Below are 26,101 nucleotides of genomic sequence, written 5' to 3' on the forward strand. Positions count from 1 at the left end.
GCTGACGATGCATTGGGCAGGCGCAATAGAGAACAAATACCAAACTCTTTCCCAGCTCCCCATTCTCGCATTCGCATGAACTCCGGGGCCGCTTTGTGAAATGTAATAGCATTAAAATAGTTGCAATCGACGACATGGTTATGTTGGTCCAGGAGGTGCAGTGCTCGTTACGCGTTATATCGCAAACGTTGTAACGTGACTACAGCGACTTCAAACGCACGCACGAGCATGCATCACAGGTGGTTCAACCCACCCCCTGCCCCGAAAAAGAAATTTCTGGCAACGCCCCTGGTGTGGGACTTCGAACTTGCATTCTTGCGAAGTTTTGCTGGCGACTACTATACAGTGCACGAAATAACCAGTGCGGTTTCTAGAGACGCGTATGCTGTACTTGATGCATCGCGAGTATATAGAATTTGTAGCACTCCGTAAAGTCGCAAGCAGTAAGTACAGGCAGCGGACAAAGGTCGGAGAGCTTTCATAAACCAGAATTAGATATAAATCAGAATGTTGTGATTCGACTTTAACGCTATACGACAGGCTGTAGCGAATGCTAAAGCGACTCCTGGTATAAAACCTTGCAGACGTCCCCGTGCTGTAGCGGAAGAACTTTCGATGCCTTTTTTTCTTCCGAATTCCGAATTTTGCAGCTGAATAGATTGTTTATTGCGACGTCACAAAATGCAGTGTACTATCTCGAACAGTTTCTCGTAGAGCAAAAAAATAAAAATAAATAAAAGGAACGTCCCCTATACTTGTGCATTCTTTTATCAATTAAACAAACTCGATAAGACGCCGTCAAACATCTTTAACGTCGCACATATCTGACGAGGGAACGTCGCAGCGACACAGCGCGCGGTCGTGTTTAGTTTATGTTCTTTTTTTTCTTTTTCGGCTTTCCTCTAGCATTCGCTGCATGGCAAAACAGCGAAGCTTTTTGTTATTCCAGCGGAAGCGCATAACTTAATTTACCGAGTCAGCTTAACTTAATACTCATATTTAGCTTTTCCCCTCAGATGACCAAGCACGTTCCCGCAGACTACGACACGCCGCGCTATACTTCTGCATATTTAACGGCATTTTTTTTTTCCTCCCAGTCTCGAAGCCTGCCGAAAAAGACGCATATAATGACAAGGTTTGTGACAGCAAAAGTATAAAGGAGAAAAAAAAAAAAGATGACAGGGAATGAAAACACGACGCACAATGGTACCGCACCGCGGTTCACTGCGCCGAATCCTGGCCGACTGAAATGTCAACATCGTGGTCGCTGTCGCCTTTGCTTAGAGCAACAACCTCCGCTTCTGACTGCGACCTTCGCATTTCAAGTCGCAGAAAAAAAAAAAAAATGGCACTGCCGTTTATCGATTTTTTTCTCCTATGCCGATCTCGCTCACCTGTCGAGCGGAGATTGATCTGTATGCACGTTATCGTTTCCTTGCCAACCAATTTATGCAAATCCTTATTTGTTTGCCTGCAAACCAGGTACGGAGGAAGGCGGAGATACCAGAAATGGGCGAACATAGCTGGACGCTCAGGAAATGCTGACAACTTATTTTTATTAAAGTAAATTTTCGCGTGGCGCACCTACTGACATCGACATTAGCGTGACGTCAGGCTACACTGTCAATTCTGGTGACTTCACGGATAGTTGTGATGATGTCAGGTACCAAAGCATGCAAAATGGTCGCTGGAGCGTCACCAACGGAGCCACGGAGCGGAGCGGCCGACGAAACGTCATGATATATCTTACGCGAGCACGTTAAAAACATGTTGTAACTAATTTTTTCAGGGCGCACTCACGCTTGCCGGTATATTTTCTAGCTCTCGAGGGCTTGGCCTTCCCACTGACGAAAAAAAAAAAAAAAAAAAACGTGTCAGAACCCTGGAATTAACGTATACCTTTCGACAAGGAATCCGCGTAGAAAGTTCCACCAGGGCCGTTAAGCATCAGATTCTTGTCCAGGACGTGGCTGCTCGCCCGCAATATTCGACGTCACAACATAAAGGCCCGAACACACGTACGCGTTGCAGCGCGTCAACGCGTGACTTTTTGACGCGGCGTCGCGCCCTTTCCCTATGGGGAGAGAGGGCGCGCGGCTACGCGAAGCTGCGCGCCCTTCCTCTCCATAGGGAGAGGGCGCGACGCCGCGTCAAAGTCACGCGTTGACGCGCGGCAACGCGTACGTGTGTTCGGGCCTTTAAGAGTGCACTGCCGACGTATTCCCTCCCCTTAGCGGTTACCCTTTACCCGCTCCCCAACCAATATATGCGGGACGGCTTCCTTCGCGATGGGCATCCCAAAGTCCGCCGGGACGTGATACAGAGGGGCACCGAAACGTCCCTGGATTCATCCCAAAGGCAGAGCCATAAATGGACGCCGGTCCAGGGGGCCTTTCCTAGGCTCTCCTTTCCTCTTAGCATACTCTTAGTATACCGTAAATATGTTTTGTTCTCTTCTCACCTTTTGCACCACCGCGGTGCGTCGCCTGTTGCGCGCGTCTTCTAGGCACGTACTATACATTTTTCTCCTAACAATAACCACTACACGCCCCTCCCCGCCGCCTGTTTGTTTTATTTTAGTGCAACCACACGAAACCAATAGCTACGAAAAGCGCAAGAGAAATAAACTTTTCTCTTAAATTGATTTTTCCGATATATACAGACGTAATGAAGATAATAAAAATGAAAATGGGCGATAACAGAACTAAATTGGCACGAGATTAGAACCAAGCGCCGAGCATAAGGGTTTGCTCCAAGTATACATGTATTTTCTTCCATTCTAAATTAGCGTTTCTGTTTCTTTCGCTATTTTTATTCCATAATAAATAGTAATACTTTATTTGTATTGAGATGAAATTTATCCTATGCTTCCCTAGCTCCAGAGCCTGGTCGTAGCTAGCGGTTTTAACTAACGTTTATTAAGGTAATGTGAAGGAGAAAAAAAGAATCACCGACGATTACGATACTGCCTAATGCGAATTCTGAGCGCAGCTTCGTGTTGGGGCAAGGCCAACTGTGTTTGAAGTTCTAGCTTTCCGCAAGGTATCGACTACGCCACAAATCATAATTTTTGTGAAGTAGGACAGCACCCACTACGCCATTATTCGTCTTTCTGCGGATAAGCGAGGGACCCGCTACACATCTCCTAATTATTATGTGCACTTTGTTGATACTGCATGTGGCTGATGACGATGAAGAATTATGGCTGAGCACATTGCAGTGGGTGGGAAGCATTAAACCACATACTCGTTGCGCAATTAGCATTGTGCGATGACTGGTTGTTATTTTACTCTTCTGCCACGCTATATTGCATAGGTTAACGCGATTCCTTGCTCGACATGACGCCTGTACAGGGTCTTTTTGTATCAGCGTGGCTCTGTGGTAGAATACCCGACTGCCACGCAGAGGGCCCGGGTTCAAATCCCATTCGATCCTGGGTATTTTTTTTCTCATTTTATTATTTTTTTTCATGTCTATTGGCTACTTCTCATTTCTCTCGGTTACGACGGCGACGGCAACCCGCTCAACGCAGGAACGAGCACCTAAGAGGTGCGCTCTAAAACAATGTAAAATTGTTAGTGCAAAAAGACTTGAAATGAACTTCGCGTAAGAAACAATGAAAATGTCGAGTCCCTTTCCTCTTGCGCGAAATACCAGCGCAGTAAACCGAAACGACGAGAAGTAAATCTCACGTCATGATGAAAGCGTTCCCAATCAGTCGGTGCGCAATCGCTGTGCGTTTACCGAAATGTGTCGACAGTTTACTGTAGATTGACGTCCCGGGATACGCCCGACAACAAGCTATATAGATAACTGTTCGTTATCGACATATACTATATATGTACAGCTATCATTTTTCTTGACGTATTTTCCCGCCGAAGCCAATGAGAAACGTGACAAACGGACGGATAAAATGTGTGTGTGTGTGAGAGAGAGAGAGAGAGAGAGAGAGAGAACAGCTAGTCGTCCGCGACGTGGGACTCCGAAGATAATAACGGCGCGCTCCGTTGGATCGATGCACTCGCAGAGAAAAAAGACGCGCGGCCAATAGACCGTCAGAGGGCACATCATGAACAGCGCGAAGGCCGCAACCTGGACGCCTCGAATGAACCGCGATAATGCCTTCGCGCGTTTTTTTTTTATTTATAATTATATTTTTTGTCTACTGTCGCCCCCCCCCCTTATATATCTTCGATATCATCCCCGGTCCCGGTGTCCCTTTTACGACGAGACCCGGGACAGTCGCAGTCTGAAGACCAGATGGCGACTGCGGCGTCGCACAGTTAACCCGACGTCCTAATAAACCGCGCCAAGGAACCCGTTTATATTACTGTGTAACCCCTGGCACCCACGGCTATGGAACGACCTCCCGACACCGGCGAACACTGCGGAGATGGGCGTCCGCAGGATTTAGTTTTGGGGGGTGCAGTCCCGAGTTGCATCACAAGCGGGAGGGGGGGGGGGGCGGTGCTAGAAAAGGCAGGTTCTGGTGTGGCTGGAGGGAGGGGGGAGGGAGTGTCAAGGGCCCCTTTTGCACCCCCCTGCCGACGCCAGTGTCCATAACGATGCTTCATCGACAGATCGCTGCCTGATCCCCTTCTTTCTTACTTTTAATCCTCTCGTTAATATTTAACGACTTCGTGCACGCTGCCAACAAGAGCGAGCGACGCTGACTCAAAAGATAATGCTCTATTTAAAAAAATAAAGAAAGATAGATAGATAGGTAATACCACGACACCTTAAAGCCGAAGACAGCAGCGCTTCTGCATGACGGCGTATTTTAACCTATTATAGCCCGAAAGAAAACGTTATACTTGCAGTTAAGCACTTGTAGACGAGGTAATCTAAAAAAGGCAGACGTTCAGGGGAAAGCCTTGGTGAACACCGAGTGTCACTAGAGCCAACGTTTCGACAAGCGGACTTGTCTTCAAGGCTTCTTCAGCTGCAGCCTTGTTCAGATAAAACAAACGAGCAGCCAACATAAAGCAATATCTTTATATTCGCTTTGTCTTTTTCACCCTCGTTGGAAGCATGCATATATCATGCGCAACGCGTCGTCTTCCGAGTCATAGGAGGAGACAAGCTAATAATAACAACTGTTGGGGGTTTTACGTCCCAAAACCGCGATATGATTATGAGGGACGTCGTAGTGGAGGAAATGTTGACCATCTGGTGTTCTTTAACGAGCACCTAAATCTAAGCACACGGGCCTCTAGCATTTCGCCTCCATCGAAATGCAGCCGCCGCGGCCGGGAATCGATCCCGCGACCCTTCGAGTCAGCTGTATAGGGCACCATAACCACTACAGTTTTGCTGGGTAGCCATACACAAGGTCGATTAAGCTTTCTTGATTAAGCTTCCTTGATTGGATTTCTGAGCTCAAGTGCAGCATGTCGCGAAATCGCGGGAAGACAATAGATAGAAGAGGATGCGGGACAAGGAAAACAAATCAAGATGCGTTGGATTACAGATGCTGGATCGGATAATCGGGATTCCGTCCCGTTCGTGGTCTAATACCCTGTCCACTTCGTTTAGCGAGTTCATGCGTTCCACGATTCCCAGTAGCCGGTTCGGCCGGTTCTTAGCCAGAACGTTTGGGAACAACCTCGACGATGTTGTATACAGAACCAAAACACCCAAGAACCGAAGTCACGTACAGTCGTGAACAATATGAGAAGGAACACCGAATCCGTCTTTAATCAGCGATTACTTGTATTGCACCGGTATGAATGTGACGTATTGAACTGCAAGAGACACCTTTCAGTTTGGGCATTCAGTGTCAAACACGTTTGCGCTTGCCAACTGTGTTTAGGCGCAATGTCATTTAAAGTGTAATTGCAGTGTTCCCTGTCATATTGCTCACGACTGTACCTCGGAGACAAGCTTTAACCGTGCAATCGGTCCAAAGCAACAACTACTAACGAAAGCGCCGACGTATCGCGCGCCCCAAGCGGATGAATACGATCTGATTAAGGCGATAGAATATTTAACCTCGGATATATGCTCCCCGGGCTGTGCCCTGAGGGGTTTCACAGGGGCTGAAATAGCGGGAGGCCTTTAAACAAGCACTTCTTTCCAGGATCCGGTCGTACCGTAAATACCAGGTACGAGACGTCGACTTCATCGAGGCTTGGAAGAACGCCAGTCGCGAAGGTATTAGGGAAGCGCTGTGATAACCTTCATCTTCACCGTGAGATTGCTGCTGTCGCAGTAAATGACCTCAGAGACGAACGAATAGCCGATGTCTCCTCTGTGTGGTTTACTTTATTAGTTTGCCTTCATCGAAAATTCTCATCGCAAAAAACAAAAGGAAAATAGAGGGGGAGACGTCTGCCACGCCCTCAGGGGGCCCCTTCGGATCCGCCAGCGTGAGCCTCGCTATGAAACGGCAGCTCAATGTACTAATGCGAAAGAATCTAACCGACCTCCCCTGTATACGGTATGTACATAGGATCAGAAGACTACAGCTGCATCACCTGCAAGTGGTTGTAGTCGAGAAGCATAGCCTAAAACAGGCGGAGCATTCAAGTGGGAGATCCTTTCTAAGCATCTTGGATGTCTTCATAAACAGTGCACATTAATATTCTTGCACAAATATTGAGAAGATAGGTGCGAAAGCAGGCAGTCGTAATTTATTTAGTTACTGAGTACTATACACGCTGATAATTGACAGATTCCTCGGGGTTTTTTTTTTCTCTTATTTTTGTTTCCCAGTCATGAGTATAGATGACCTAGCGAATTCTTCACTCCAAGCCATCTGGTGGTTTGACGATGCACCATGTGATAAGTTTACTCGTGAGTGCTAACAAAAGAAATTCCTACCTCTGGTACTAAAAAAGCTCGGCAGCCAAGAGCCTAAGGCCATAAAAACTGCGATAAACGATCGCATGCCTTCAGAAATGACCCTAAGAAAGCAACAAGCTTCCAGATACACTTGTAGCTTTCTCAGTAAAGCTTCGCTGCAGGTATTGCCTGGGGCGTCCGGTTGCCTATCGTCCGATCGATCGATCAATCAGTCAATCATAATTTCTTATTCATTCATTTACAAAAACGAACGCTTGCACAAGAACTAAAAACTGCTTGTTTGCCGCATACTCACGGCAGCGTGGACAAAACACAGCGTGTACACTTCTATGTGTAGAATGTACAATCACTGTATTACAAAGTTTTGTAAGTAATAATGGTATGTTTGAGTACAAAGCATACATCAGGCATCCATAATTATGGATATTTAATGAATACTGCGGCGAGGTAACTCTACAAAGCTGAAGTTTTTAAAGAACCGTGCAGTCGTGTCACCAGATGCACGATGATGTGTACAACTGGCATTTCAAGGCGTCGTGCTCGCGAGATGCAAGAGGGTGCCACGTTGCGACATTTTCTCCACGAACACGACGGTTGGAACGGTCGCTAATGGTGCGATGGGAATACCCCCGCCACTGTCTCGCTGCACGATTATCCCACGGCAGATATACTTCATACTAGCGCTCCCAGGCGGCTTTCCCATAAAAAAAAAAAGACTACAACATCAACACAAATTTTCGCCCACTTGGGGGCTTTTTCTTGTCCCCTAACAACAATCGTCATCTGTCTAGCGAGCCTTCCCTTAAAGCTACGCTCGCATTGTACTTTGAGGCCACGAGAATAAACGTACCAGCGTGACACAGCGTTCTTCTTAGGAAGACAAGATAATTAACCCCCAAAGAGTCTAAACAGACTTCTAAGGGGAACAGAACGCAAAGACGGAGGACAAAAAGGGCGGGCAAGCAACTCACGGCGCTGACTGAAAATGCTTCGAAGCCGATGCTATCGCGGTGTAAAGTGCTCTCTCCCTTCGTTGCTCTCCGTCTGTGGCCTTGACTATAATATATGTATATTAACCGCAATGATTCTGGTGAAATCTAATCGAAACTATCTCGAAGTTGTATCATGCCACTTTGGTCATGCGTGCTGGTGTACCACTGTTTCTTGAGTATATATGTTCGTGTTACTTTCTCGATAAACCAGTCGTCAAGCCGTCAAAGTAGAAACAGCTTTTGGACTGTACGCCCGGTGCATGCACCGTACTTAGCATGACACAACCGATCATACATGCGTGTAAAATAGGGTAAAAGTCCTTTAAAAAAAATAGTGCGCACAACATCCGTAGGTAACTCGAAGGCGACGGATTCACATGTCCTCGGTGACGTAAAAAAAAAAACTTACAACCACCGTTTTCGTCTCGATCTCCCAAGGTTTTGTTTCACACTACACCAGAGCAGACTTGTACACGTTAGAGAAAAGAAATGTAGATATATAACCGACAATTGCAATTACTTCCTCCAAGTAACGTAACTGATCACAGTTACCAATTGCTATCCGAAGAAAGTAAGCAGTTATTGGAAAGCAGACGATTACTTCTACATTACTTTCCTCCCAACTTATTCAGTAAATAAAACGTAACGCAGTCATTCACACCTTGATGATCTTCGCTGAAAAATTTTCAGAATTTTTGTCGCTCATCTTTCCTTCGTTTATTTTTCTTTTCTTTTTGAACAATAGCAGCACGTACGCAAAAACCCGCTTGATGTGCGCGCTGGAGGGAGATGGATCGACTGTTGTGGCACGAACGAACACTTTACGTGCGAGATATTCCCGCGGCAGGACAAGTAAAAAGTTGTAGTGGTGAGAGAGGTGTCGATCTGCACATATATTAAAGTGAGCTTCTTCTAGCTAACTATACCATAGTAGCGGCCAGGCACGTAGCCAGGATTTTTTTTCGAGGGGGGGGGGGGGGCAAGGCCTAATTATTCGAAAGAAAGTCTTTTCATGGCAAAAAGAAAAAGAAAGTTGCCCGGGAACATAAAAGGCTAGACGAATTTCGGGGGGGGGGGGGGGGGCCTTGCCTACGTGCCTAGCGGCGGTGGAAGGCAGCTCGTGGCACCATATATGACCGGCGTTTCACTGTAGTTTCCCACCAAATCTAATGGCTTAAACCTACGTCGCCGTTATACCTTCTCATCAATAAAGGAACTAATTACATGTAACTGATTAGTCAAAAGTAATTTATTTACAGTACGCATTACCGAGTAAGGCGAGCAAGTGATTAAGTACGAAACCGTCAAGAAACATAATTAAGAGGAATGAATTAAGTGTAATTGCGTACAAGTCTGCATCACAGACCTCTCTTCGAATTCCATCTTTCACCAAACAAAAAGAGAATTACTCCCGAGCATATTAAACAGCGATGTCACGACACCTCTGTCCTGAAAGATAAATCAAATATCTCGGAGTGTTCACAGACGTAAAGTGTTATGCATAACAATGAGAAGGAGGATCGCATCACCGTGCATCAGAGAATAAGCAGTGGTAGCTGATATCGCAGTTGACATTAAGAGAAAGCAGGCCACGTAATGTGGACACACGGCAGCTTTAGTGTGACAGCATGGATACCAAGGGATGGGAAGCGCCGCCGCGGACGGCAGCGGGTTGGACGATGAAATTAGGATGCCATAAAATGCAATCAGCTCGCGCAAGGCAGAGGCGATTGGAGGTCGTTGGCAGAGGTCTTCGTCCTGCACTGGACGTTTATTATGACGACGTTTACGCATCAACAGAAATGCACTTTCGCTTTCTCGTATATAAATCGAGATAAAACGCCAGTGATAAGAGTGCCCCTGTTGGCTGCCTTTTTAGATGAATGTTTTCCTTTTCACTCTCTATCTCCTTGACACCTGGACGTGCTGGTATGAGCGAGCATAGACGGAACGCGGAGATTCTTGGCAGTCCACGACTGTTTTCATTCCGAGTTCGTAGCACGTGCAGGAATATCGTTTCAAGGATACTCGTGACGTCAGCCATTGGAGAAGCAGCACCCGATCCGAAACACAACACTCGCGACGGCGCACAAAGAGCGACCGAACGTGAAACAATCTCGCCATGCTCAAATAAAGGAAGAAATAAAGGATACAGCGAAATGCGAACAGGAAATATTCTTGTTCTGCAGGTTCGCCCTTCGTTTTCTACACATTCCACCAAGGGTGTTCTCACAAATGTCATCCAATTTCCGTGCGCAGTTCGCATGGAAAACAAAGAAAAAAGAAAATCGCTCCCATGCCCGCGATAAGTTTTGCGACGTTAATGGCAAGTGACTTCCTTTAATTTGAAGCTTTCTTTTTTTTCTTTGCGAGCCATCGAGCTCGTTCACTGACGGCCTGCTACAAAGCTGTAGGAGCTTTTTTTTTTCCTCCTTTTTCTGCTTAGAGGCGCTAAATCACGGCGCAGTAATCATTCCAAGAATAGCCCAGGCTTTGGGCTGTCGAGCGCGAAAATCCAATAAGCCATTGTTAAGAAGCGACAATAGTACTTTCACTTCATTGAAAGAAACGAACAATGGCTTCGCCGGCTGAGTAATTGTTGCACAGAATATTGCGTGCCTTCGACGAGCAACTACACGGCTGATATTCGATAGTGATTGCTCAGAAAACTAGGCTCGGCAAATATATCCGTGCGGCACACGTTTTTGCGGAGCTCCGTGAAAAATCACCACACTCTATTTTCCCGCAATGACTTGTCAAAAACCGTTCGCTGGCATTGATTCAATAATGGAGACGCACAATTATCTTGTTATCGAAGTGAACGGAGCACTTACGCTCTTCAACTTCCTGATAAGCAGAAATGCATAAAGGTAAGGCATATCTTTAAGAACATTTTCTTTTTAATCAGTACAGTGATATGTGTAAAGTACAACTTATGACCTTATAAAAGTGGTTGCGAAGGGCGACTTCGTTCAGAATAAGCAGCAAACGCAGTTTTAAAGCGACGCTCCTCTCCCGTGAGATCCAAATGTTTCTCCGCAATGCAGGCTCCGCGTTTCTCGGGAAATCAAGCAGAACTCGGGGCCTAAACACAAAAATTCGATCATTCGATATTCCACATCCACGCTTAAGTTGACGTTATTATCGCTTACGCAGGATGTGTAACGTGTATCACGGAAACATAACAAAATATCCGCGCTAGCCATATGTCATCGTTTGCCATAGCTAATTATTTTCGAACTTCGGGGAAATCACGAAGACGTGCTCCGAGAGCCTAGTGAGAGTTATGGAGGAAATTGAGAGTTTACCTTGCCGAGTGCACCAAGCAATTTTTTTCGTCCATTCATACAACCGGCATTTTGACATGTCTAGCAGCACCAAGGCTTCATCGGCTCGGGATACGTGTTCTCTTCGACAGCTCGCCGGGCGTAGGACGTAGGGATCGCTTCGTTTCCGCCAGTGTCCTCGGAAGGCGTCGCAAACCCCACTGAAGGCTTCTAGGCTACACAAGATGCAGCGCTAACGTGTGCCGCTCCGACGAGGTCTTCGAAAAAAAGAAGGACTCGCTAGTAGTGACGCACGCGCTCTGCCGTCAAATGGTTCCGGTCCCAAGCCTCACCCCGCAACGCTCAAAAGGAGGAGGGGCATAAATTGCCGGTCTAGCGGCACGTTGTTGTTGCAGAGGAGTCGAAGGTTACATCCGTTTAAAGCGCCGGCCTTGGGGCCGGCCTACTGCTTGATTACCGCGCGATGAAACGAAAAAAAAAAAATATCGTAGCAAAAGCCGCGGCTGCTGCCGGACCGCGGTCTGCTGCTGCTCTCTTCCCGGGGGAAAAAAAATGAAAATGACGCGCGCGCGCACACACACACACACGCACACACCGATGCGCCGTGCAAATCGCGCGCTTGTCTTCGGGCCGTCATGCAACAATGCCCCGACGGAGCGTGCTGTAGAGTGAAGAAGAGCAAGCTGTCGTACCCGAGATCCGCAGGTGGTGACGGATGGCCTGTTCCGAGGCGGGCGCCGCAGAGTGGCTCGGCGGCGCAATGGCGGATGCTTGTCAGTCGGGGCGAGGCGTGTTTTGCCGGCTCCTCGGGTGTGGGTGCCCGCGGGCGGCGGTCCGCATCAATGCTGCTCACAGGGCCCGCGAGCCGTCGCGCACGTTAACACACAGTACGCGGCTCGGGCGGCGTCTCGTCGTTCGCGCATCCGACACTCCCAGCGGCAAAAATCAAGCGCGGACGGACTCTCGCGCAGGCGCTCGGACGGACAGGGGGCGCTGCGGGAAAAAAATAACCCTGGAATGGAAGAGCACGGCTACTTGCGCGACGCGCCTCTGTTCGCGCCGATTGGTCACGTTCTGTCACGTGACCGACCCAGTCACCGCCTTTCGCGGCGCAACGCGCCTTGACGATTCAGGCATTGAACGGACGGCAAGAAACGAGAATCGTGTGCGGCTTATCTGCGGACACTTGTCTTTTCTACGGCGCGAACATATGAAACGAACACTCGGTGTCATGCTTGAAAAGAAGGGTGATCGATCGAGAGGTCCGTTTTTTTTTGTTTGACACTACTTTAATGAAGGCATTGGAGCGTCATCTTCAGTTTTATTTTTTTTTCGTGGAAGTGCCGCAATTAAGACAGCTTCGCATTACTGGTGCCAAGCCTGAAGGAAGTGCGGAGCTGGGCAGCCTTCTTTGTTTCTCTTCAGTTCTCTCTTTCTTCTCTTCTTTCCAGTTCTATTCTGTCTTTTTTTTTCTCTCTCTATTTCTATTTTTTTCTCTTTCTCTCTCTCTCTCTCTATTTCCTGCTTGCTTCCTCTTTTTGTTCTATTTTATACGTGGTTTTGCCTTCGTTACGCCAAGCGACGATAGCATACGACAGCCCGGGTCCCTAAATTGCTCCGCACTTAATATCATCATCAAGGCGCTCGAAGAACAGGAGTATAAGAAGACTTCTCCTTGGCACGAGCGCGCGCTCAATATGCTACAGATGGCTATGGCTATGTTATACGTGGTTTTACCTGCGTTGTGCCAAGCGAAGACAGCATACGACAGCCCGGGCCCCTAAAGTGCTCCGCACTTAAAGCAACTCGCCGCCGATGGGGACCGAACCACATTACGCGAACGTTGCGGGTTCCTAACTTATGCATTTTTATTTCGTGCATGTCAAATAAATACCAAAACATGTTATTCGCTTGCCTGCGTTCCCTAAGAGTAAAGTCTTCCTGGTGTAAAACGAGCGCTCGCCACTCCCCTTCCCCCCTTGCCACAAGCCAAAATATCCCCAATTGCTGGCTGAATTTCTTCTAGACGTGCTGTACGCTGCTCGCATGAAACTGGCGTAACTAAATTTCATGCGATAGCTTAATCGGGCCCTGCGCGCATCGCCTAAATTACTTAGCCTGTCTTCGGTTCTCGGTGGATACCTCAACCGCGCCGCAAGGAAACGAACGTCTGTGCGCGTAACATTGACCGTTTCAAATTACATATACTAGAATGCCTACTGCAAGTGCAGTTGCGAAGTGCCCACTACGCCACAATTCTTCCTTTCGCGAATAAGCGAATGGCCCACAAAGCGTCCGTAAGGCAACGCGAACCTACGCGGCTGCTCACTTTGTTGATACTTTTGCTGCTTATGATGATTAAATATGTCTGGGCGCTTTGTAATGGGTGGGCCTTTAAAACACCCGCTCGTTCACATCGTTTGACACCTGGCGCTTTTTTCTGAAGTAGATTGAAGCAATGGCATTGCTCTGTGGTAGAACACCTGCTCCGTAGACGGCCTGGGTTCGATTCTCACTCGTATACTGAAGATTTTTATTATTTATTTTATTCGCATCTTTCTCGATTTTTCGTTCACGGACAACGCTGATTTTTCGCTCGCAACCAACGACGCCGGAATTTCTGCGAAACGAGCTCTTTAACGCTATCGTGTTAATACCTTTTTCTTTTTTTGTGTGTGTGTAGATTCCTCGATGCGAAATATTCCGTTCAGAAAGATGGAAAGAATCGCACAATATCAACCGCAAGCCGGCGGTTGCTTCGTGTGTACCTATATGACCGAGGTCATGGATGTTCACGCGCCTAAATTAACCGTATATCCGGTGATTGCACTACAAATAAGGTGACAATTAGGTAATCGCACTGTGGTTCGGTAAAGCACATCATACTGCACGCCTTTGCTTATACCATACAGGAGTGCTGCACGGTTTGTTACTCGTAGTTTTTAAGGCGAAAGCCTTAGGTGCCTCATCAAACGTGAAAACTGACCGTCGGTGTCAGCACGAGTGTTGCAAAAAATCATCACCACGCGATGAGGTCACCATATGACGTCATCATGGTGTCACGTGCTTCCATAATTTGTCTCTGTGACATCACATAACGTGACGTCATAGAGACAAACTATGGAGAAGAAAAAAGAAGATGGATTTCGCCTTCGAGTCGTCTTAGGCAAATGCATAAGGAACTGTGTGTTTTCTTGCAGTTTGCTTAGATTCCACTAGTTGATTGATTGATTGTAGCAGTTTAATTGGATATCGAGGCAGAAAACTGAATATATAAAGTAAATAAGCATTAATAAATTAATAAAGGAAAATAGTCGTTGGCGCGTTTCACGACACCGGCACATCCTACCCCCACGCGCTATAGCAATGCATGTGTTTGCCGCAAAGGCGGTACCCCGATCTCCGCGTGTTGCGTCGTATGCGCCATAGGCAAACCCAATACGCCTATCGGCTGTCGACCGACGCGTGTAGTTGTGCCGAGGTCATCCCATCTCACACGCGAGTTGCTTGAATAACGATTCCTCCTCCGCATGTTCCTCCTCGTCTCCCAATATGGACTTCAGCGGAGAACAACTGCGATCGCCGTGAACGTGTCTTGTTTTGCATAATGGAAAACGAAGGCGCGTTTGCCCTTGCGAATGCACATAATATGCCGGTTTGCAATTTTTGTCTCACCTGTGCGGCTCTGTCTATGTGTGCACATGTTTGCGTCGATCGTAAGAGGAAATGTACGGCAAGAAAGGAGGAGGCGCAATGCATGCCAACAAAGGAGTGCTTAATTATCGCGTACTCATGCTTGTAAGCAAGCAAAGAACAGAAAAAAAACATGCTCGCAAGGTTTCAGCTGTGCATGTATGCGAACGTGCAGTGTCGCAACCGTTCTTAGCTACAGAGGACTGTTCCGCACTTTTTAACAGCGAAGCTATAGGTTCCATGTATTTTACCTGTCTTACCTGTCTTTGCGGCGTTCGCGTGAGTGCATATATACGCGCGCTCAGAGGTGGATAGCAAAGTGACGTCTTCCCGTTCGATGCCCAGTGGCCGTTCAGTGTAATCGGGGAGAAAACACGTACTTTCTGCGACGCGGTTGTTACCAGTTATCTTGCCTCCTCCCCGATTACACTGAACCGCACACAACTTGAAGCAGCGAAGAGCTGAGCCTTGAAGGTTCCGTGAATCGGAAGTGCTGTAGCAGACGACGCGCCGTTTTGCTATGTGGTCCAACCAAGCTCTAAGCATCCCCCATAGTTGTTATATGAACTGTCATTCATTCACGGCGACACGAGGAGACCGAGCTACCATATCACAGAGCGTGTGTGCTTAAACGTGCGGCTTGTAACTCAAGAGGCCGGAGGCATATATTACCAAAGCTAGTCTATAGAGACGATAGAATAATCCAGTGCTTACAGATCATCGATTACGGCATAAACGACAAGCAAAATACCCGAAATACATTATACTCATTCCACGATTACAGTGCAATAACTTTTCGAAAAAAGTGAACTTTTTTCAGGCTGCGAACGGCCATTAAATACACCTCTTTAATTGATATAGAAACGCCAATCTTCCAGTGCCGATATTTTTCACAAAAGGGTTCTTGTCGTTTCCCGTCCGTCATGCCGTTTGCAGGCATGACGGACGGGAAAACGACACCATCCTAAAACGGCATTCGCGCTTCCCTAGGCCTTGGACACCACGTGGCTTCAGAATTAGACCGAATGAGTTCTCGAGCGCGCTCATGCAAAGAGGATCCATTCGGCATATACAAGCGTGCTTTCCGCAACTCATTCAGCCGCTGCACGCAGCTGGCGTTCACACTGAAATGGCTGACGAGGTGTATCTGCAGGGGTTCATTTGTCACTTCATGCGCACGTCAATTCCTGTGCATAGTTTGTCGCTGACCTCGTTTACCAAGGACACTTTGTAGGCGGTGCGGCGCGAAAAGGCATTGCAAGTAGTGATGCGATTCAACTGTTTAGTATGCGCGTCTTCAGGTAACGCTGCTAGACGTTGTGCACATTTGTTTGAGTTGTCAATGCACATTTGGCACACAAATGACGCTACTTGGTAAAACAAAAAGAAAACAGTCTTGGTATGTTTTGTCAGTCATTGTATTGCAAGAAAATACAAGGCTGCATGCGCTATTATGCAGTTTTACGGCATATGAATTGGCTAGCTTACGAGGGATGTATAAGGGTCACAGCACACTCGACCGTGTCGGCATTAACGTTCTGTTGCACACGCTTATTGTGCCACTGTCGAGAAGTGTCACCTCGTTGCTGCTGTAGCCGGGCTGTCTATATAGAGGTCGGCTCTTCGGCGGCTGGATCCGGAGCGAGGAGTGGTCGCTCATTCGGGCAGACCGCAGCGTCGTCCTGGCGAAAGCACATCCGCCTCGCTGCGTGCCAAGCGCGTGGAGAGCGCCCGTTCTTTCTTCTTGAGCTTCAGCAGCGCCTTCCTAAGCCGCTTGTCACACCGCCAGAAGCGGTGGTGCTTCTCTTCCTGAGCAGGACGTTCCTGCTGGGCAGCTTTGCTGCTACTCGCAACGCCATCCCTTCTCTCATCTCCCTGGGTTCCTGACCCAGCCGGGCCGGAAGCCACTTCAGCGGGAGAAGTGACGGCGGGCACACGGTTGCGCCTGCCGATGTCATCGGGTAATGGCGGTGCCGTAGTGTCCGAGCTGGCTTCGCGACCAAGGACGCCGGCTGCATCCTGGCGATCTCTACCCGCGACATGCAGCGTTGTGGACCGCCCCACACTACACAAAGCTGGACGGCTGTTCCGAGATGTCACACGTAGCAAAACCGATGATGACCTTTTGTCGATTGGCGCAGAGACTTCGTTAGATCGCCACTCCGCAGATGTGGCAGTACTCGAAGAGAACGAAAGTCGCGGTTGGGCTTTCGACGGCTTACGGTCGGCGGAAGCAGCGCGTTCTTCTGGTGGTCTAGCCGACTTTGGGGACGTTTCAGCGATCCACTGCAGGTCTTCGTACGGGTTCGCAGCCGGCGGAATTTCTGGCAGTGGCCTCATTAACCGCTGCGGGCTGATCGACGTCGACTTGCGCGAAGAACCACGAGCGGGACTGCGTGTCCGGCTCCTACGCATAAGCGCCGCAGGTTGTGTCTGGCGCCTGGGACGCAGCATGTCAAGTTCAAACAGCTCGAGTTCGCCGGGAGGTGATAGGGCGTAGCTGTCTTCTTGACATGGGTCCCACGCGGCCATCTTTTCTTCTAGAGGCACCTGCCGCGGCTGATCAAATTTGCCAAGGTGCAGGGACGTCCAGTAGCTTTCGCTGTTTCCAGGGCGTTCGGTAGCCTCGATGAGGTCACTGAAGTCCAGCAGCCGCTCGGAGCGTTCATCGCTCAACAGATGTAGCTCTGAACCTTCGCTGGCGCTTGTGATCGCCGCGTGCTCGAAAGCGTCGTCGGCGAGGCCAAAACAAGGTGCCGCATTTCTTTCAGGATGATCGTCCTTGCTGCCTCGTGTGTCGCTGTTTAGCGAGGCTGCCATCAGCGCCGCCGAAAGGATGCACGGCTTCCCGAATGTGACCCATTTCGAGTAGCGCTCTGCAATGGCCTCCGCTTCGCTTTCGGATGATTCCTCATCGTCCCGTTTTTTCAGGCTTCGGCTCGCTCTACCGGTAGCGCTTCCACAGATTCCGGGCCTGCGCAAGCCGCTGGAACTCCGCCGCCCAGACGTGCTTCCATGTCGCGCAGCAGGGGTGCGCGCCGTGGCGAAATCCCCGCTGTGAGCGTTCGAAGGTCGCGGAGTGGGCTCCGCCGCAGAATGGTCTGGGGGCACTCCAGAGTCGTCGTCGTCCTCGTCGTCCTCAGAGCGAACGAGTGTGGTCAGTTTTGTCTTACCGGTGCTAGGGCGAGCACCGGGTGCAGACAACTGCGACATCGTGACGTGGCTACAGCGCGTTTCCGTGACTACTGCGTCGTTCGGCTCCTTGAACCCACTTCCGCTGCTGGGACTGGAGCTACAGGTGCCCGAGTCTCGATGGGCGAGAAGCTTGAGCTGTCGGTCGCAGGCGAATGTTCACGTGCGGCAGAACCAGCCTGGGCAAGCATCCAGTTGCAGACAGTAGCGGAAGCTCGGAAGGGCGGTTCGGGAGACGTCGGTGTTGGACGAGGTCTTCCGCGGGCCAACGACGCCAGAAATGCGTCAGGCCGGCGCGGCACGGGCGCCGGAAGAGTGGTCCTCGTTCGTACACGCGTTCTGGCGGTCGGGTTCTTGCAGAGGGCGAGAACGTTCGGAGCCGAAACCGGCGACGACCGTCCTCGATCTTGGTAATCTTCTTCTGTGCCGCGTGGCCTCGCCGCGCGGCGCGTGGCGGCGTGTATCTTTGCCAACTTCATCTACTGCGCGGCACATGATATTTATTCGTCCCTAAAAGAAGAGGAAAATTGCCTCGGATATATGCTGACGGGGTGGAGTAATTTCAAAGTAAGCTTTTTAGCATGCAAGAGCTTCACGTATAGCTATGAGTGTCGGCAGGATTCTGTCTTGGGGGGTGCAAACCTTCGATGCATCGCGGCTGGGGGAGGTGGAGAACGCTGGTGCAGCTTAGGTGAGGGCAAGTGCCCCTTTTGCACCCCCCTGCCGACGCCCATGCGTATAGCATAAAGCCGCAGACAAAGTATATAGTCGTCGTTATACTGTCCGTGTGTATTCTGTGCTCTATGAAGAGCTAAACGGAATACCATCATGCCAAAACTTACGTTTTTTTTTTTAATTTTCAAGGTTAGATCTGGATAAAGTGCGACATCAGATTGCGGAATCAAGTAAACCGTTTATCTAAGAAAAAAACATGATGAGCCTGAAGATGGTCAGACCCAAAGTATACACGCGAGGCGCACTTGTGAGCTGCTGTCCACTAAAGCGCGGCGCTCCCCAAAACACGTTCTTCGAAGTTGGCTTTCCCGCAGCAGAAGGATTTGAGCGGAGGAGCCTACCTCCCCGGCAACCTGCGAGCGCAGCGACGGTGGCAGCGGAGTCTCGCGCCGCGTTGCAAAAGGCGTGCGTCGCTCCGACGTAAGCTGTCGTCTTCGTTGCCGGCCTGGCTATCGCTGCACTGAGTGATGCTCTCTAAGAGAACCTTGCACCGTGCTAGTCTCAACGTCGATATTCCAGCTTTATTTTATCATCAGGCTGTTCTCACGCCACTGTCATTATCATCCCATCAGTCGATCGTTATCCCTGGCTAGTCATTCAAAAAAGGCTTAAGTTCAGGGGTAATGGAAGCTTGAAGAGATGACAAATTCGTAAACACGAGGTGTCGCTGGTGTTGCAGCCTTGAAGAAGACAAGACCGCTTGTCGAAACGAATTGGCTCCAGCTACACCCCGTTTTTATGGCACAGTGGGCTGATGCCGCGGTTAAGTTATACATTGATATTATGGCAATCGCACAGTCATCGCGACATGGGTTATTCTGTCCTTTCTACGGCTGGATCGTGGTTCCGGCGACCATGCAGACATCGAACCCGTGAACTCGCATCCATCCAGAAACAGATAGAACGCCACAACCACCGAGGTGTTGAGCCCACGTTTTGCAGGATGTCGCAGCTTGGGAACACGCAGCGATCGAGTTGCTGTCACCGCGTTTCGTACGAAGAGACAGGCCACGCGGGTCGATCGTCGTCGCCGTGTCACGGAGACCAGCTGTCCTGTGGGAGTGCATACTCTTCCATGACATATACGTCGGCCCCCTTGCAGCTCGGTGCAGAGCTGTATCGGGTGTCCCGTAAAACCAGCGCAAACACCGCCCCGCCCCGCCGACGAGTTGTGCGGCGATCGATATATAGGTTCAAGGGAACAGTGTCGCGGGGTGAATGGGTGAACCTCGACGGTGCATATCAGAAAAATCTTAGCATCTGCAAGGTTGGGTTTCGCGTTCGGAGCATAGGCGTGCGCAGGGTGCTCCGTTGGGGGGGGGGGGGGGGGGGGGGGGGCTGGGGTTCAACCATACTTTATGTATGTATATACACGCAAGCAAAACTGAAAAATTTCGGGGAGAGGGGGAGGGGATTGAACCCCCCTCCCCCCTTGGCTACACCCATGCCTCCCCGCTCCCCTATTGGTCGAGTAGGACAGAAAACAGGCTTTGCAAGCAGGGACACAAGAAAGAAGTCAAGGCTGTCTTCTTTCTTGTGTCCGTGTTTGCACGCCCTGTCTTTTAGAATGATTACTTGCCACCGTTGTGCCCGAAAAACCAGGGACAAAAGGCAGGCCGTTGCGAGCAGCACGTCATCGCTTTGTTTTCAGTTTTGCATCCATGAATACTTACCAACCAGCTCAGCTCTCTATTATTCTAAGGTGGCAGTTGGTAAACAGTTAGTTATTGGAATGCAATCACAGGTCCTCGATTACCGTCAAAAACCTGCATCGCCATAACCTTGCACATTAACGGCGTGGCCACCATGTAATGCAGGTTCTTTATGAACGCAGACAGCTCGCTGAGCCGGTGCCCACGAGAGCACAATCGGGGATTAAGCAATGATGGGAAAGGTTCGACGGAGTAAAGGTAAGGGCAGACTTGCTGCCCCCTTTAGATTCGTAGGTGGAGGGGGTGGGCGGCCGCCCCCTGGCCCCTCTGTGCGCACGCCTACGGTTCGGAGAGCATATTCTTACACATGTGCAAATAGGGTTGCCACCTTTTACCGAAAAAAAAACGGCCTTTCAACGGGGGGGTAACAGGAGATTAAAATAATGTTGAACAATAGACGCTATGTCAATTCATCGGCATGCAGCACCATTTAATGTAACATTGCTTTCATTGAGCCAAATAAACCCAATGCACAAACAAAAGCAGCACACTCAGCTAACCAACTAGCCTAATTGCTGACATAAAAGTACCCGTGATTGGAATTACGCTTCGCTTATTACTCTGAACGTGCTGCACTGAAAAGGAACCACAATGCTTCGTCCATAAAAAAGCTCTTTGCGTCTGAATCCAACAGGCCAGTGGCATTATAGACACACAGGAACGTTAAAATGTGCATATGCCACAAAAATGTCGCATATTCACGTACCATACACGCGCAATAATATGCTCTATTCCAATGATCGCTAGACTTGGAGGGATCCCAGAAAGTGGTTGACTAATAGCGTAAGAGTTTTGGCGATTGACGATAAATATTTACCGTCGTAGTTGTTGAACTGACGCTTATAAAACACCTAAAAAATAAATATTTGTGATATTATGAAAAAAAAAAAGGCCAATGGCGGCCGGTGCGGACCGGCAACCGGCGCGCCACCTGAGAAACAGGCCTGGCCGGTCTAAAACTGGACAGGTGGCAACCCTATGTGCAAAACAGTCGCACATACAGAAAAGTGCGGGGCAGTATGACAGTCTCAAGAGTCAAAGCACGATCTCGAAAAAAGAAACTACTCATAACATTTTTGTGGCAGCTTTAACTTCAGCCAATCCTCAGAAGTGAAGTGGCGATTTTTTTGTGATTGCACCCTGGAGAAGTCAAACATCTTGCACTAAGGTCTTGATAATCAGCGTGCTACTGGTGGATGCACAACAATCTGACAAACCTGTGGGCACCCAAGGATTCGATCAAACACTGTGTTTTAAGGGAACATGCGTTGTCAGTAGGTGGTATAAATGACCATTTTACAACGTAATCGCATAGTTGCATAGTTTGTGGACTTTGTATGCACGATAATTTATTAAAAAGATTGGTCATTGTGGTTGAAGTCCTTCAGACCTGGCTCAGCATTTTTATTAGCAGGCATGAGATTAATTTAATCAGAGTTCCTTTAAGACCTGTCTCGCGACTGCTGCAGGCTTCACACTATGCTTGAAACGCTGCTGCTGCTGCACTTGTTCGTTGTATCTACCATAGCACTTGACGCAGACTATCACAATCAAAATGCCGAAGTGGCAGTTGTCATTCCTTTAAGATGCCCTGCACTCTAAACAAATCATGGCACCAAGCTTGACATTTCATAACATCCTAACCTAATCAGCTACCTAACTTTTATTCTGCAAACTCGCTGATTTCACTGTTCAAAGCACTTATATATCCATAGTTCATACTAGTATAAACAAGGCTTTCCACTTTTAATGCTACCTGAACCCTTCGTGCAAGGGTATGTATTTCAAATAGTGTGTAAATATTTAGAACTTCAAATGACTACCAGCAGAAAGATCAATGCAGGTGGAGACCAGGGGCACAACCAAGATTTGTTTCAAGAGAGTGGGTGAGGAGGAGATTGAAACACCCTCCCCCCACCCCTACTTTTCTGGCTGTGCCAGTAGTGAAGACTTGATCGAGACCACTTCTCCACTACCGTTCCCAAAAGTTAGGTAAGCATGCCTCTTAAGTAGCTTATCAATTTGTAATCTTGGTCTAATACATCTTTTGACCAAGTGTGCCATGTTTGGACTCCATTAGATATACAGTCAAACCTCGTTAATACGTACACGCTTTAAACGTACTAACGGTTAAAACGTAGTTGCGACGAATCCCCGACCGAGTCCCACAGAGCCTAATGCATTCGCTGACCGTTTAAGCCGTAGTGGTTCTCCCTTGCCTACCGGTTAGTGCGTACCCTGCGTACTGCGATAACTTTTTGTGCCATAAAATTTTACTGCGCCGCTCAACTTCCCGACGCCACAATGTGCCGCCAAAGGTTTTCCGTCTTTTTGAGAAGTGCGGAGATCGGTTGATCACCGATTCCGACTTCAGCGCGATTGCGGCGACACCTTTGCAGGTAAGCATCGGGAAAGGACGAAGGCGAGGTGGCGGCCACCGACGAACGCGCCGGCATGACTTATCGCCGACAACCTTATCACAAGTATCTTCAGCTATCTGCTCAGGCACGCGTGCGGCGCGGCGCTACTTTTTAAGCCTACTGCACGCTTTTATTAGGCGACAACCTGAACGCTCTGGGCCGCCGATCGCTGCCGCCTCGGAACCGTCTTCAAGGCTGAAGTTGAATTGATCGCGCGAATGCTCGGACAGGGACGAAGAACTGCAGCCATGTAACTAGCCCGACAGCAAACGCTACTAAGCGGTCATCAGGCGCGCACCGCTTTGTAGAAACGAAAGCAGATCGCCGTTGCGTAGTTATCGTTGCGGGTCGCGGGCGCCGAGAAACTTCGCTGCATTGACGCTATCACACTAAACGCACGCGTACGGCACAGCAAGCGTAGCGCTGTTGTAACCATACTGCACGCTTTTATTAGGCGTCCACCCAACGCGCCTCCGTCGGATACCAGGACCGCTAGAGCGTCGCGGAGTGCGCATCGCTTGCATGAAGCTCGTCATCGCTGCGTTAACTGAACAAGCTACTCGCCGCATCTGTGCACGATCTGGAGCGAAGTGGGTACGAACAGCATTCTCCCGACAAATGCGCGCGTGCAGCACAGCAAGCGGACCGGTAATGACGGCGTGAGCCAAGTAGGCGACGCGCTGCACGCAACTAGCCGGGAGACGCTCGGCTCCACGGGGCCGTACCGCGTTCCACTGGAACTCTGTCAGTTTTTGTTTAGTAGCAGATCGCGGTTAGACGCACACACATGTATCGCGGAAAGTAGACACTGTCCGTTCTGTCGCTATGTCGGTCACTGCGTTGACTGCGTATCCTGTACCCTGTAATAGTTTCGAAATGCTCTTTGGCGTCGCCACGGCGCACTATCGGGCGGTCGTGCAAGAGTGCCAGGATCTTTTCTCCACTTTGGCAAAAAGAAAGAAAAGGCTTTGCGGTGGGTACTTTAGGCAATATTTGCTGTGGCACTCTATTTCTTTGCTGGCGGTGATGGCGTACGCTAGAAGATGCAAATTTGTACTTGGTGTTTAATGCGTACTACCGTTTAGTGCGTAGTTATGCCGCTTTCCAGGCAGGTACGTATTAACGAGGTTTCACTTATAACATGCAGTACTTTGGTATTACATATCTCTTAACAAGCAAAACATTACTATACTCCATCTCCCTTCAGCACTCTGAAGGCTACAGGGCCCCTTAGCCAATAGGAAGGGCGATTAGCCTCTCCACCTGTATTCATCCATGTCGTGTCATCTGCTCAGCATCTCCCTGGCATCTGCTCGCACGCGTAAGTGAATAAAGCGAACAGACGGCATCACCGAAAAAAAAAAAAAGGATGCACGCATCGCAGTTGGTGCCCTCCGCTTCGAATTTATCAAGTCGTCATTGTGCGCTGTGTGACCCGTAAGTTACAAACTGGCGCTTCCATTTGCCTTAGATTAATGTGTGCTGATCTTTCGATAGCAATGTATTCGTGACTATATTGCACAAATTCTGAGAACCATTATCAAATTCTCAGTGCGTTAGGCTTAGCAGGCGTGGCTAAACAAACAGCTAAACTGGCAAATAATGACAAAATGTACCCGATGCTTTGTCCTCAGCGTGAGGTGGCACAAAGCGATGCCTCATTTCAACATTTATTTGTTACTGCCAGCGCAGTGGGCAAATAGCAAGCGCAAGTTCGGATCAAAGTGGGCAAGCGTGTCTGCATGGGCCCTGCCATGTATTTGTAACCACAGTAACTGGCGGTTACCGATACAGAAATTAAAGGCACACATCAGTACGAGGAAGAATAAACATATCCCGCATCGATGTGACGTAACACGTGCCAAACAGGCGCTAATGTCTCAACTCTGCCAACTGTAAGGTAATTATTACGGGTGTGCGAATATTCGAAATTTCGAATATTTTTCGAATAGTGTTTGCTATTCGATTCGATTCGCACTGGAATTTTACCATTCGAACTATTTGAACTTCCCAAAAACAAATACAGTCAACGTCCGATATAAAGTGCCCCTTCAGATTTTCAATATGCTTCACCTCACACTCTCGTATTGCGGAAAGCTGCCTTTCAAGCTCCGTTACGGTCGAACTTTGCCAAGACACAGTCAACGTCAGATTAAAAGTGGTCCCTAGATTTTCAGTATGCTTCACCTCATCACACCGCGGTATTGCGGCAAAGCTGCCTTTCAAGCTCCGTTATGGTCGAACTTTGCGAAGACACAGTCAACGTCCGATTGGAAGTGGTCCCTAGATTTTCAATATGCTTCACCTCATCACACCCCCTTATTGCGGCAAAGCTGCCTTTGAAGTTCCGCTACGGTCGGAAATGTATTAACTCAAGAAAACGCTGGTTCCAACATGGAGATGAAAGATGTGGCAGAGTTGGGGGCTCAATTAATTCTGTTTGGGCCTGAAATTTGGGCAGGAAGTCCGAAAAATCGGACGCCGAAGCTTTTTAGCATCCAAAATTTCAGATGTTCTTACATATTGACGTCTACGAGGCAGATTTGGAACTCTGGACTTGAAGGGAGTGCACCCTTGTCCGCCACATCAGTTGGGCTTCCACAGAAGTTGAAAGAGGAGGAGAGGCTGAGGAAATTGCACCTTTGCCTATCACGTGTAAAGTGTTGTCGGCAACACTTTGGTTGCATCAAATCATGTACATAAATGGAATTCGGCCCCTACATTGCCTCATTCTTGATAAGACAAACTATGAAACACCACCCCGGCCAGTGCTTCATCAACCTAGCGAAAAGAAACACTTTCATGTTGCTATCTCATAAGAATATGCTTAGGATCCTTTCTAACATTTTTTTCTGCAATTTCGCTTCTAAGTATTCGAAAAATATTCTAGAAATATTTGAGAAATATTTGAAAAATATTCGATTCGATTCGCACTCACACTTCAATATTCGAATTCGCTTCGCACCCAAAATTTTGCTGTTCGCACAGCTCTACTTATTATTTATTTATTGAATACTGCTAGCCTGAATTTTAGTGCTTAAGCAGGAGGAGGTTACACTTTTGGTGCGTATGCACTCGAAGAACAAACGAGCACACATACAATCAAACGAAACTGAAGAAATGTGATTGATGTGTGGAATATGGCACCGAATAGAATAACATAGCGGTAAAAATTAATTACGTTGTGTTCTAAGGAAGTCACGAGCGCAACATGGCAAGCTTCAGGAAATTTTATCGAGCCACGGTAAAAAAATTCACGGTAAATA

At 48.6% G+C, this 26,101-nt stretch overlaps 1 protein-coding gene across 1 annotated transcript in view; it reads left to right on the forward strand.

The window, feature by feature from the left end:
- Positions 1 to 26,101, forward strand: part of LOC119387520 (natural resistance-associated macrophage protein 2) — a 165,115-nt gene that overhangs the window by 45,115 nt on the left and 93,899 nt on the right. The gene's annotated exons all lie outside the window — the stretch shown is intronic.

Source organism: Rhipicephalus sanguineus, chromosome 3, assembly GCF_013339695.2.
Source record: "Rhipicephalus sanguineus isolate Rsan-2018 chromosome 3, BIME_Rsan_1.4, whole genome shotgun sequence".
NCBI lineage: Eukaryota > Metazoa > Arthropoda > Arachnida > Ixodida > Ixodidae > Rhipicephalus > Rhipicephalus sanguineus.